This window comes from Lemur catta, chromosome X (assembly GCF_020740605.2).
Source record: "Lemur catta isolate mLemCat1 chromosome X, mLemCat1.pri, whole genome shotgun sequence".
Classification (NCBI taxonomy): domain Eukaryota; kingdom Metazoa; phylum Chordata; class Mammalia; order Primates; family Lemuridae; genus Lemur; species Lemur catta.
Genome location: NC_059155.1, coordinates 12,800,066 through 12,815,591, shown reverse-complemented (window position 1 = coordinate 12,815,591; position 15,526 = coordinate 12,800,066).

The following is a 15,526-nucleotide window of genomic DNA, read 5'->3' as shown; positions in this document are numbered from 1 at the left end:
GTTGTTAACAAGAAGATTATTACCAGAGGGTGGGCAGCTTATTTTTAGGGACTTTCTTTGAAACCTTTGAGGGCAGTTCTTTTTCCAATGTTCTAGTTGTTTGTGTAATACAAATGGCAACAAATTTTTGGAAACTGTTGTTTTAGGGGTCATTTATTGAAAAAATGCCCTGGGTCAAGCCTAAATGTCTTTCTAGAGTAACTGTTGGTTGCCATGGAACTGAAATACTTTTCAAAAGGTTTCCAAATGGTCATCTTCTATCTTTTGGACTTTGCCTGGCCCATAAGTAGACCAAGTGGGTCTTGTTAGGTCCTTGATATCATTCTCAGGAGAATACCATTCTGCCTCTTTTGTCCATTTTGGGGCCTCCTCTGGTCCCACCATGTGTATTAGTGGGTAGAGGGCAAATATCCTGGGGGCCTAAGTTATAATCAAGATTCTGAATTCTTCAGAAAACTTTTTTGTTTGTTTTAAGACAAATTTTATTTCTAAAAATCATTAAAATTATAATGCAATTAGAATATGAACATTTTACTAGAGATTTGATGACATTAAAGAATTATGTTCATTTTTTGTAGGTGTGATAGTGGTATTACAGTTATTTTCTTTTTATAAAGGTCCTTATCTTTTGGAGAAACTTACTGAAATATTTAGAGATAAAGTGATATGATGTCTGATACTTGCTTCAAAATAAAACAGGAGGGAAGATGGAAGGAGAACAGATGAAACAAGACTGGCAATGAGGTAGTTAAGTATTGAAGCTGTCCTTCATTGTAGAAGTCTGCCTAATTTTGTATATACTTGGCTTCAGGGCTCCGAAAGGGAGTGCACTGGGCATTTATTGTGGGACTTTTTTGGGGGAGGACTTCAGGGTGGTATAAAAAATTTTATTATTCAGAAAACTTTTGAAGTTCTGTCTTAGATTTGGGAATTTTTTAAACTATGATCCTGAGCTCCGTTTTTGTCCAGGGAGGGTAAGTCACTCAAGGATTATCTCCTGAATTTTCAGGTGTTTCTATCTTATAAAAAAATCTTTACCTGTTTTTCCAGAAAAGAAAGGTAATGCAGATAGAGATTAGTGGACTGTGAATGTTCAGGTAAAGTAGGATAGAGCAGACAGGTACTAGTCAAGCCAGTTCTATTATCCTTGATATGGGAACTATCTTGCAAGTTTAGCTTTTCGTTAACTTTTTGCAATGAATCATTTTTAAAAAGCTGTTTTAGAATCCTGTTGTCTTTTTGAGGCTCCTGAATGCCAGTAAGAATCCTATTCTCTCTGCCTAATTTGAGAGGCTTGGAATTCAAATGCATTTCCTAAGTGAATGGTCTTGTTCATCTGGAACATTCCACATAATGGCCATCATAATTCTGAATTATCTTTTGTAAGATTTTGCCACTTTTGTTAATATTTGGAGCTTCCGGGGCCAGAAATCTTATATACAAAAAAAAAAAGGCAGGTCTGGTGAAGCATTCAGATCTTCAGAAATTAGGCATCTCATTTTATGTTGGGTCTTGAGTCTCTCAGAGCTGAGATGGCTTTGTTTCCAAGATCTCCTTGACCAACTTATCCAATGTTTTCCCAGTTTCTGTCTGACTCAATGAGACACCTGAGGCCTCCTTTACCTAAGCATGCAAAAAAGAAGAACCCACATACCTTCGAACTCTGAAGCTGGAATTCATGCCCCTCCCCACTATGTTTATAATACTGCAACTGCTGTCAGTCAGTTACCTTTAAAACTGCAGCTCTTTATGCTAGCAGCAAATGAAATGCAATCCCCATTTCTGTCTGGCTGTATGTTAGCCACAAATGGGGTGCAACTCACATTTATGTCCATCCATATTCTTGTGGGCTTGACTCAAGCCTTTTATGGAACCATACATGACACATCTCCAAAAAGGAGCAAAAAAAAAAATGCAGCCCTTGCCAGTGACCTGTCAGCCACCACAAATCCAAAAGTGATGTGCACTGCTACAGCACAAACTAACCCTAGGTACCCCAAAGTCAAATGCTGTTTCACAGCATAAACTAATCTTGGTACCACAAAACCCAAACATATAGGGGTGCTCAAATGCAAACGAGAGCAGAACTTACACCTGAGGAGGACTTATGACTCTCGGGGCTCTGTAAGGGAGACAGGCTACCCTCCCCCCGAAAAAAGGGTTAGCAGTGCTTTTTCCTGTGTTTGTTAAGGAGTCTCAGGGTCATCTGCAGTCTCCTTCACATCCCTTCATGGCCACCGGATCTGTCAAAAAGCAAAATTATACCAGATTTAGTTTGAAGATCTCAGTTTGCGTTATTTGTGATCGCATAATCAGGCAATGCTTTACTCCATAAAAGAGAATAAGTGTTCCAATGAGCTGAACAGAAGAGGTTGGCTTTGTAGACAGAGAAGGGCTGAAGAAAACAGAAGCAAAGAACAAAAGGCATATTAGTCCTTTCAGAGATACTTTCTTTTAAGGCGGGGACAGGAAGGCAGACTCAAATCAGAGAAAAACAACTGATTAGTTAACATCAGGTGACTTCAAGCTACCTTTTTTGTGTAGGGATTAAAGCAGAAAGAATTCCATTATCATGCCAATTGAAGATTTAAACTGGCTTGTTTGGAAAATTGGCTACTATTTCTTTCTCTGGAAAGTGTGATAACAACTTAGTTTGGGTTTGCTGATGTGGGAAGTAAGCATGGGAGACTCTATTTTGATTTTTAGTCTGAACTGTTGGGGCCTAGTGCAGAAGCTTAGTCCAAAACAATGGCTTCCTATAATTTTTTTTGACAGTACAAATAAAGGGCCACAAATGGCTTTTTATATCGATAGAAGCTGGTGTGAGAATCCAGGGCTAACTTATTGAGCCCTTACTACATGCCAGACCCTGCGCTGCGCACTTGCTTACACACTATTTAATTTTATACTAGCCACAACTTTACAGAATAGTATTTTTTGCCCTTAATTTTGAAGATGGACAGTGAAGTTCTCAGGAATTAGATAGTTTGTTGGACCTCGCAGTGAATTGAATATAAAACTGACTCTAATGCCATCCTCTTTTTACAAAAGCATTCTGCCTTGAGCAACCTCGTATCTACCTCTTTATCCTAATGTATTCTTATCATTATGAAAGAGAAAGGGCCCTGAGGCAGAAAGAATGATTGAGAGCCAGTCAGCAAGCTAGAGTTGTTTCCCCATATAGAGCAGAAGCAAGGGAGTCAGTTAAAAGCAGATGGGGCAGCCCCCTTCAACGCCCTCCATGTTTTCCCCTACTCTGTGGTTCAATGCACCTCACACCTGTCCCTTGCTCTTTCTTTACCCCTTTTCAGTCTTAACACCCTGCCCCCTCTTCAATCCCTAGGCTTTTCTTATCTCCAAGCCACCCACTCTCATTTCCCTTACTTTCCTTTGAGTGCTAACCACTGTCACAACCACCCGCCCTCTGTCACCATCCCTTGAACCCCCACCCCCACTTCCTTTACTCCTTCTGCTTTCTCTGTTCCTTTCTTTCCTGCTCAGCTTTCAAGGCCCCATTAGGGCCCCACCATCAAATCTGCCCTTACAATGGCTCAGTGGTTTTGAGATGAAGTAAAACGTCACTAATTTGTTCTAATTGGGGGGAAAGGTCAGTCTGCCTTAAATGAAAAGTATGAGTGATAAGATATTTGGGGAGGAAAATGCAATCTCATTACTTTCAAGTACATAAAGTAATCCCAATGACTGAGACAAGAGGATAAAAGGCAAAGCTATACATCTCGGAGATCTGTAAGTGGTTTGACAAATAGGCACGGCTCATTTATAATTAGGACATTCAGTTTGGGGATAAAAATGCTGCTGCTGAGGTCTTCACACTGAAGTAGGCTAATATTTCTCTTGTTTACACAATTAGTTTGTGAAGACAGCTCTTTCATCATAGATACAGGTAAAATCTCATTAGAAGGGGCCAGTATTTCAGACTCACGTTTTATGTCACCTGGCCTATAGGAAGAGTGCTTTGTTCAGCCAATTTCCAGAAGGAGTAATGGTGAACAACAGCAAGTACTCATTTCTCTGGTTCCCTTCTACATAAGAGTTACTATCAATGAATAACTATCCTGTTGGGGTCACATTATTTGGGTGTGGGGATGTGGAGGTGTTGGGGGAAAAAACTGAATGGATGCAAGCTGAGCCAAGCCTCAGGGGAGCACCATGCAAATGGCCTTAGTTCACAATCCACTAATTTAGAATTGGTGAAAATGAAGGAACCATCCTACTTTATTTTTACACTGTAAGAAGCCAATTTGCTAAGCTAATTACAATGGTAAACAATATATTCCTGCAAAGATTTATAAAATTCCTTAAAACACCAATTTTCCCTGCATTGTTCAATACTTTAAACCTACTGCCTTCATTTATGCATAATAGTTAAGCTAATTAGTGGAACTTCCTACCAATTTCTGGAAGCAGTTCCCTAGAGGAAGTCCTATTAGGAAGCCCTTATTTAGCCTATTTCACCTTATTGTGTATACAAAATTTTAAAACACCTATTTTCTTTACAAATAACTTATAATTAATGCTTTTTACCAATTTCTTTTTTTTTCTTTTTTTTTTCTTTTTACCAATTTGAACTAGCCTCTCCCCATCCTACTTTTCTAATAGCTCAGGAATATTTTATCTCTGGGAAGAAATAGGGGCTGAGCTCTACCAAGGTCTTTCTGAATTATTAGGAGGCCTGTATCCCTAAATTCTCGTGCATCCTGGCCCTCCATCCCTGACCATGTAGAGGTATATGGGTAACTGGTAAAAAGGAACATTCCAGTATACTTTAACTTGCAGTCTTAGAGGGCTTCTCTGGTACTCAGAATAGAGATATGCCTGCTTATGGAAATATAATATGAATTTTTGGAGATTTTCTTCAGCTATTAGGGGAGTCAACTGATGTGAAACTACTTTTCCTAAAAGCCAGAAATTACAAACTACTTCTTACAATAAGATTCTTCAGCTTTAACCCAAAAGATTCACAGAAGGGTTCCTTGAAATTCTCAGCAAGCCAGAGCTAGGGAGATAAAGGAGTAGCTTTTATTTATAAACCATTAGAAGTAAATTTAAAGGGATTAACTTTGAAAGTCATAGAAATGTTGAACAGGGTCATGGGGCAACTTCAAACTACTCTAAATTTTTATGCTTTGCAGCTTATACAAACACCATTTGTGGAAAGGAGCAACAAGGATTTTCCATTAGCAGAGTCTACTGAATGGGCTGAGGCTACTGGATTCAAGAATAGTGACCTATACTGGGCAACTTTTAAGGCAAAGTCAGAGGAAAGCCATTGCTTTCAAATTTCAAAGGGAAATGTCCTGGGGACTGTTGGACAGGAGAATATGATGACATATATCTTGGAATTTAGGAAGATGAAAAGGCCCATGTGCCCCTCTACTCCCCCAAATGCAAAATTAATGTGATATTTTAATGGTGGCACAATCAAATTATCTGTGATATGGACACAAACCAGTATTTTTCAGAAAAATATTTGCTCTTATGTTTTGTGTTTTAAAAGAAAACTGGGCTGCATTCAAAGTGTGTTTTTGTTCATATTGGGGTTCTAGTCTTTTCTACGGGTATATTCACTTTTGACATTAGAATGTAAATCAATAGGAAAATGGGATTTTGTTTGCACATTTCTACTTACAAGCCCGCATGGATAAATCTGTCGAATGACCAAGGGAATTTTAAAAGAATACAACAAAAATAGTCAAATACACAAATTGAAGAATTACTGACTAATTAAATTGTTTGGCATCCCTTTCAGTATGCATTTCCTTAACTGAAGCATGTCTTGGTCCATTCATGTTGCTATAAAGGAATACCTGAGGCTGGATAATTTATGAAGAAAAGAAGTTTATTTGGCTCATCATTCTGCAGACTGTACAAGAAGCACGGCACTGGTATTTGCTTCAGGTAAGGACTTAAGGCTGCTTCCACTCATGGTGGAAGGTGAAGGGGAGGTGGCTGTGCAGAGATCACATAGGGGGAGAAGAAGCAGAGGGGGAGGTTCCAGGCTCTTTGTAACAACCAGCTCTGGGGTTAGTGGGGGAAAAAAAGTCTCATGGGAATTAATAGAGTGAGAACTCACTCAGTCTGCCCCCTTCCCAGGGAGGACATTAATCTATTTGTGAGGGATCTGCCCCCATGACTCAAACACCTTCCATTAAGCCCCACCCTCAACAGTGGGAATCCAATTTCAACATGAAATTTGGAGGGATCAAACATCCAAACTACAATATTCCACCCCTGGACCCCCAAATCTCATGTCCTTCTCACATGCAAAGTATAATTACTCCATCCCAATAGTCCCCAAACTTGTTCCAATATCAATTGAAAAGTCCAAAGTCTGAAGTCTCATTTGAGACTCTAGGCAAGTTCTTTAAAACTGTGAGCCTGCGAACTCAAAAACAAGTTACTTACTTGCAAGATTCAGTGATGGTACAGGCATTGGGTAAACATTCCCATTCTAAAAGGGAGAAATTGGCCAACAGCAAGGGGAAACAGGCCTCACACAAGTTTGAAACCCAGCAGGGAAGACATTAAATCTTAAATCTCCAAAACAATCTTTCTTGACTCCATGACCTACATCCCTGGCACACTGATGTAAGGGGTGGGCTCCCAAGGCCTCAGGCAGCTCTGTTCCCATGGCTTTTCTGAATATAGCCCATGTGACTGCTCTCCTGGGTTAGAGTCTGGTGCCTGCAGCTTTTTCAGGCTAAGATTGCATGCTGCCAGTGGTTTTGTAATTCTGGGGTCTGGAGGGCAGCAGACTTGCTTCCACAGCTCCACTAAGTAGTACCCTGGTAGAGATTCTATGCTGTGGCTCCAGCCATAATAGGCTTCTGCCTGGGCACCAAGGCTTTCCAATATATCCTCTGAAATGTATGTGGAAGCCACCAAGTATCCACTACTCTTGTATTCTGGGCACCTGCAGACTTAACACTACATGGAAGCCATCAAGGCCTATGGCTTGCACCCTTTGGAATGGCAACCCAAGAAGTACCTGGGGCTATTTTGTATCTCAGCTGGAGCAAGAATGGCAGGGATGCAGTGATGCCCTGGGCCTGTCCCCCAAAATCATTCTGTCCTCCTAGGTTTCTGGGTCTGTGATGGGAGGGGCAGCCTTGAACATTTATGAAATGCCTGTGGGGCCTTTTCCCCATTTACTTATTAGTACCAGACTCCCTTTCATCAATGCTAATCTCTCTAGCAAGTAGTTGCTATATAGCACCCTTGGATTCCTCTCCTGAAAATACTCTTTGCTTCTCTACCACATGGCCAGGCTGTGAATTTTCCAAACTTTTATGCTCTGCTCCCTTCTTAATTACAAATTCCTCCTTTAGGTCATTCCTTTGCTGCCACATCTGATCATAAGCTGTTAAAAGTAGCCACACCAATGCTTTAATGCTTTGCTGCTTAGAAATTTCTTCCACCGGATACCTTAGGTCATCATTCTTAAGTTCAACCTTCCACAAAGGGCTAGAGCATGGACACAATGCCGCCAAGCTCCTTGCTACAGCAACAAGGGTGACTTTTGCTCCAGTTCCCAAGAGTTTCTCATTTCCATCTGAGACCTCATCAGGATGGTCTTTACTGTCTATATTTCTTTTTTTTTTAATATATGTAAGAGATTATTTTTATTATTACATTGCACATCATTAAAGTGCAGGTTAAGTTTGTCCTCTTTTAAGAAACAGCCTTTGAATGTTTGAGCCAACATAATTTCTTCCTTCTCCTAATCCCAGAATGTAGAGGATCTTTCACAAGACACTAAGCCAGGTCTGGTGATCTGTTACCTAGCAATATCTAGCTTTTCCCCCACCTATTTATGATCTAATGAAGAAAAGGGCCACTGTATTACTCTTTCTTATTTTGGTATGTAATCAGAAAGAGACATTTGATAAACACATATTCATTGGAATCAGATAGAGAAAAGGCTTCATATTCTGAAAGCATCTGAGGAAACGCCTTCTGAATACATGTTTAGGTTAGAGCCCTGTCATTCTGTTTCATCAGGTGCAACATGGCATAGGGTCCACATCTTTGTATTTAGAAAAGCTCTCCAAGGAATGCTGATACACATAGCTTTTTAAGGTCTATTGATCTAAAATCACTCAAGTTTAAAGGAAATCAGAGAGATGACAACATCTTCCATTGATTATAGTTAGATCAGGGGTTGGTGAACTATGGCTAGCCACATGTTTTTGTGAACAAAATATTTTTGTGACACAACCATGCTCATTTAGTTACATATGGTCCATGGTTGTTTTCATGCCATAATAGCAGAGTTCAATATTGTGATAGACTGTATGGCCTGCAAATGTTTTTTTTTTTTTTTTAATTTCAGCTCATCATGGGGGTACAAAAGCTCAGGTTACATACATTGCCCATGTCCCGCCCATCCCCCTGAGTCAGAGCCTCAAGCATGTCCATTCCCCAGACAGTGCGCCTGGCACTCACCATGTAGTCATACCTTCATCCCCTCCCCCCACCTCCTACCTCCCCGAGTCAGCACCTTCAAGCATGACCATTCCCCAGACGGTGCACAACGCACTCATCATGTAGGCATACACCCATCCCCTCCCCCCACCCCCCGACTGTCTATATTTCTATTGGCATTTTGGTCACAACCATTTAACCATTTTCTAGTAAGTTCAAAACTTTCCCTCATCTTCCTATCTTCTTCTGAGCCCTCTAAAAGCTTCTTACCTCTGCCCATTACCAGAGACACTCCCATATTTTCAGTTATCTTTATAGCAACACCCTACTCCTTGGTACCAATTTTCTGCCTTAGTCCATTTGTGTTTCTATAAAGGAATATCTGAGGCTGGGCAACTTATAAAGAAAAGAGGTTTATTTGGCTCACAGTTCTGCAGACTGTACAAGAAGCACGGCATCAGCAACTGCTTCTGGTGAAGGCTTCAGGAGGCATTCACTCATGGCAAAAGGCAAAGGGGAGCTGGCTGTGAGGAGGTTAGATCACGTATTGAGAGAAGCAGGGAGAGAGAGAGAGAGAGAGAGAGAGAGAGAGAGAGAGAGAGAGAGAGAGAGAGAGAGAGAGAGAGAGAGAGAGGGAGAGAGGAGGTACCAGGCTCCTTGAAACAACCAGCTCTCAGGGGAATTCTCATGGGAACTAATAAAACAAGAACTCATTCAATCCACCCCTCTCTGGCCAGGCACAGTGGCTCATGCCTGTAATCTCAGTGCGTTGAGAGGCTGAGGTGGGAGGATTGCTCAAGCCCAGGAGTTTAAGACCAATCTGGGCACCATAGCAAGAACCCATCTCTACAAAAAATAAGAAAAATTATTCGGGCTTCGTGGCATGCTACTCGGGAGGCTGACACAGGAGGATCCCTTGAGCCCAGGGATTCTAGGCTGCAGTGAGCTATGATTGGGCCACTGAACTCTTCTAGCCTGGGTGACAAAGCAAGACCCTGTCTCTTAAAAAAAAAAAGAACTCTACCCCACTCTCCCAAGGAGGACATTAATCTATTCATGAGAAATGCACCCCCATGACTCAAACATTTCTCATTAAACCCCACCTCAAACATTGGGGATCAAATTTTCACATGAGGTACACTTAATTTCTGGAAGTAGTTCTACATCCTTGGGCTTTAGAAAGATTAAAATCAAAGACATTCTGAGGAGAAAGGGACCTTAGAGATTATCTAGTCCAGTAACTTTTATCAAACTTATTTTCTTCAAATTTCATTAATCAAACTCTTGCTTGAAAGCCCAATATAGAGACCTGGTATAAGAGGAGAGTCTCTAATTAAAGTAGGGGTCAAGGGGCCTGAAGCTTAGTCCACCCCCTTACCAATCCTCTTCCCACATTTTCTCACTGAAAACTACAGAAACTAAGTGACTTGGCCAAGTTCACCCAAGAAGTGATAGTGGGTCTCCTAATTTTTCTTTCATCTTCTTCATCTCGATTTTCTACCCCCTTTCACCTCCAATGAAACAATACACACACACAAGCACACACACACACACACACACACACACACACACACACTGCATTCCACGTAGCCAGAAGGAGTTTCTCCTGCCTCCTGTAAGCCACTAAAATCTCATTTTGAATATTTGCTTTTCTAAAGAGAAAAGTGGGAAGAAGGCAATGCTGAAGCCATGAAATGAATCATTAAAGATGGCATGACAGCATTGTGGCGAATTTTGCTGTGTGGGCTTCCTCAAATCTCACTTTGTAGACATCCTCATATTTGTCCAATATTTAAGGCTAAGTCTGCTGGCTTATTTAAAAAGAGTGGCCTTGGAAAAAAATCCTCAATAGGAATTTACATTTAGACGGTTTCAGTCTTGAGAGTTGAACAAGCAGAATGAGGGTGAAAGGTGCTCCCGCTCTTATTTAGTGGGCTTCCATTTTATTGCACTTCTTTCTGAATAGGTGCAATGTTCCAGAATACTTTGCTTTGTTTCCTGTATAGCTAGGAGAAAAGCCTGTATGTATGTGTGTGTGAGTGAGTGAGTAAGTGTGGTGTGAGAGAGAGACAGAAACACCCACGGAAAGAGACACTTACACAGACACAAACACTGACACAAAGAGATGCACACTCACATATCAAGACACAAAGAGACACACAGAAATGCATGGAGAGAGATACACATTCACACACAGAGAAATAGGAGACAGACAGTGAGTGACAGTGACAGAAAGTGGGAAAAGCAACAGCAAGAGAAAGAAACAGCGATACACACATATACACAGACATACGTACAGAGGGAAAATGAGAGAGAGATTTGAGACTGAGAGAGACACACACAAATAAATAGAGTGAGAGACAGATATACACAGAGACACAGAGGAAGAGACTAAGGATAAAAACTGAGAGTGACTGAGAGTGATGGAGAAAAACAGAGACAAAAAAGGGGAAAAATCATAGTGACAGGGGAAGAGAGAAAAATTACTCCCATTCTTTTTGTCCTCATTGAAAGCCTTCAATGTCTGTTTCTTTTGTGTTCTATATAACTTGGAAATTAAATTTTAGTATCTTCTATTCAGAGGCAAACTGCTCAGAAGCAATTTATTTAATGACTGTAGAACATGTTATCTTTTTCCATTTTTTTTTTTTACCGAATTCAATTGTTTGGGAATCACATGATGAAATGACCAGCAGCTTTACAGACCTCCAATGTCAAACATTCAGAGCTCTTAGCAGCTGTGCAGATACATGGGCTGGATGTACCTCATTTTCAGTGTGTCTGTGTGCCTGGCACTCACTGCAGCCTTGGCATCTTCTATGCCCTTGGCAGGTAGTTGTGCCTACTGAAGCAGGGAATTCTCCATGTTACCTATTCCACCAGAAACCTTCCCACTGCCATCTAACACTAGAAGCTCGGCAGTTTCCATGTAAGAATTTTAAAAACAGAGGCTAAGACAGTCTCATAAGTCCATGCACACTATAAGTAGTGCTGGCTAACAATCAGATCAACTAGTTTAGAGGCACTTTTCACACACACACACACACACACACACACACACACACACATTGATTCAAGATAAATGAATGCTTATGTCTACCAAAAAATGTGTACAAGAATACTCATAGCAGCTTTATTCTTAATGGCCCCAAATTAAAAACAGCCCAAATAACCACAGTAGGACAAATAAATAATGGATAATTAATTATATATTCATACAGTAGAATACTACACAGAAGTAATAAATGAATTACTGATACCCACAAAAACATGGCTGAATCTTACAGACAGGAGTGAGTGAAAGAAGCAAAACACAAAAGAGTAGAGACTGTATGATTCCATTTATATGAAGTTCAAGAATAGTCAAATCTAATCAATGGTAATAGAAGTCAGAACGACAGTTACCTCTGCAGGGAGGGTATTAACTGGGAAGGGTTTTTTGGTGCTGGAAACGTTTTATACTTTGATGTACGTCAAGGGTCAACACACTACAGACTGAGGGCCAAATCAGGCCACCACCTACTATTGTATGGTTGAGAGCTAAGGATTTCATTCCATGAAATCCAAATTTCAGTGTCCTTATATGAATATTTGCTTGCACACATCCACGCCTATTTGTTCAAATATTGTCTATGGCTGCTTTTATACTACCACAGCAAAGTTGAGTAGTCGTGCAAAGATATATGGCCTGCAAAGCCTAAAATATTTACTCTCTGGCCTTTATACAAAAAGTCTGTGACCCCTGATCTAGGCAGTAGTCACATGGGTGTAGAAATACGGAAAATCTCACTGAACTGTACATTTAAGATTAGTGCATTTTATGCACTTTGCTGCAAATAATGTTTTCAAGATATAAAGGGGGAGGTTAATGAGGATACTTGCTGAAATGCTTGATGCACGTTAGGTTCAGTCCTATCTTTACTTTCATATAGATGAGAACCACTCCTTTATACACCTTCTTTATGACCAGAGTATTATATGAAGCAATATTAGAAGCAGCTGTTATATAAATTAATCAGCTGTTATATAGCAGCTGTTATATAAATTTTAAATCATGAGATTCAGAATAACATCTTGAAAGTAGAGAAAAATACATGATGAATATGTCATTTCCTATTCTCTTTTTAGAAAGAAGAACAGTAAAATTAAAAAACTGTTTTGGCACTAACGAAACATCTCACTCTCATTGGTGGTCCATCTCTGAAGTCATGTATTAAATCGCTGTTACAGGTCGTCATGACTTGTCTGAATAGGCATTTGTGTTATTAGTTGAAAATCTGCTAAAAAATTTCCCCATGCTATTCTTTCATGGAAAAATATCTGTTGCTAAGAAGAGTTTAGTGTAAGCCAAATGACAGTGATAAATGCACTATAAACATTTCTTGCTGGAAGCTTGTAATGATGCAATCTCTTTGCATTGTCAAATTTGTTCCTAACTTTACTTTCGTATTTGGCTATTTCCAATACTTATAAATTGCAGTGTATGTCAAAGAGCACATTTCAGGGTAAAAAAGAAAAGGAGAGATGGAATATATGTCTACAAGATGACTTCAGGGTGGGAAATGCATTTTTTTCTGAAAGCCAGAACACAAGTTTAAGGCTGGCAGTCAGACAAGCCAGTGACAGCCTTTTCATTAAATCTTAGCTAAATTGTACAGTTGTGTTATTGTAGCTGCTGCTGTCATTACACCTACAGTTGTAAAGCAAATAATATGAGCATGATTAAAATATTTTTTTCTCCTATTAATGGTACTTTATATTCACCTTCTAATTTGCATTCAACCTTAGGTATTCCAGATAGACTGAGGGAATCCCACAATCCTAATTTAAGAGTTGCCAGGTATTTCAACACAGGTGAAATTGCTTTGTAGTTTTCAGAGTTTAAGATCTGTACCACTTTTGTTAAATTTATTCTTTTTGACACTATTATGAAAGAAATTACTTTCTTAATTTCATTTTTGGATTGTTCATTACTAATCTGATATCCTGAAAACTTGATGAACTCATTTATTAGTTGCAATAGTTTTTTAGTGGATTTCTTAAGATTTTGTATATACAAGATCATGTCAACATGTCATCTGCAAACAGACATAGTTTTATCTCTTCTCTTCCAATTTTAATGCCTTTTACTTCTTTTTCTTGCCTGACTGCCCTAGCTAGAACCTCCAGTACAATGTTGAATATAAGTGGCAAGAGCAATATCCTTGTCTTACTCCTGTTCTTAGGAAGAAACCATCCAGTCTTTCACCATTAAGTATGATATTAGCTGTGGGTTTTCCACAGTCTTTATCAGGTTAAGGAAGTTCCCTTCAGCTGAGATGTAACCAAAGTGGTAGAGTAGGAGATACTAGCCTCTATCCCCTTAGAAAAAACAAATAGAAACAGTTATCCAAAAACCAAAATAGCCCTAGGAGAGCTGAAGGGTCCATTTAAGAATCTGCAGCAACAAAGATGGCTTCAGGGTGGGAAATGCATTTGTTTCTGAAAGCCAGAATACAAGTGGAGCAAAAAAATGGAAGAAGTTTCCTTCTTTTCCTAATTTGTTGACTGTTTTTATCATGAAAGGGTGTTGGATTTTGTCTACTTTTTTGTGTCTACTGAAATAACAGTGTGATTTTTTTATATGATGTATTTCATTAATTTATTTTTGGGTGTTAAACCAACCTTGCATCCCTGGAATATATTCTATTTGGTCATGGTGTATAATTATTTTTATGTCTTGCTGGGTTCACTTTACTAGTATTTTGCTAAGGATTTTATGTCTATATTTGTGAGAGAATTTGAACAGCAATTTTTTTTGTGATGTCTTTTTCTGGTTTTGAAGACAAGATGATGCTGGCTTCTTAGAATGACTTAGTAAGTGTTCCCTCTTCTTCTATTTGTTGGAAGAGTTTGTGAAGAATTGGTATTAATTTTTATTTGAATGTTTTGTAGAAGATAGTGGTGAAGCCATCTGGTCTTGGATTTTTCTTTGTGAGTAATCTTTTGATTAGTGATCGATCCCTTTACTTGTCATAGGTATATTCAGATTGTCTATTTTTTCTTGAGTTAGTTTCATGAGTTTGTGTCTTGCTAGGAGTTTGTCCATTTCATCTAAGTTATCCAATTTGTGGCAATAAAATCATTCATAATATTCCTTTATAATCCATTTTATTTTCCCCTCTTTCATTAATGATACTGGTGATTTGAGCCTTCTTTTTTTTTAAATCTTGGTCAGATCAGCAAAAGTTCTGTCAATTTTGTTGAGCTTTTCAAAGAACAAGTTTTTGGTTTCATTAATTTTCTGTATTTTTAATTCTACATTTTATTAATTTCTGCTATAATCTTTCTATTTCTTTCCTCCTGTTTGCCTTATAGTTTGCTTCTCTTTTCTCAGTGCCTTAAGGTAGTAGGTTAAATTTGAGGTTTTCTTTTCTTTCTTAATGTAGGTATTTACAGCTATAAATTTTCCCCTATGAACCACATCTCATAAATTTTGGTATGTTGTGTTTTGATTTTTATTCATGTCAAAATTTTTTTATTTCTCTTTCAATATTTTCTTTGACCCATTTGTTGTTTAGGAATGTGCTGTTGATTTCTATATATGTTTAAGTTTCCAAAATTTTCCCTTTATTAACTTCTAATTCCATTCCACTAGGGTCAGAGAACATACTTCATATTATTTCTATCCTTTTATATTTATTTATATTTGTTTATGGCCTGGCATATAGTTTATTCTATAAAATATTACCTGTGCACTTTAAAAGAATGTATTTTATGTTATTGTTTAGTGGAGTGGTCTGTAAATATCTCTTAGGTCTAATTGGTTTATAGTGTGTTCAAGTTATCTATTTACTCACTGACCTTCTGTCTAGTTGTTTCATCTATTATGGAAAGTGGGGCATTGAAGTGTCAAACTAGTATTGTTGAATTGTCAATTTTCCCTTCATTTCTGTATGTTTTTGCTTCATTTATTTTGGTGCTCCATTATTTGGTGCACATATGTTTATAATTGTTATGTCTTCCTGAAAGATTGACACTTTCATCATTCTAAAATGTCCCTCTTTATCTCTAATACCATTATATATTGGTATGTCTGTGA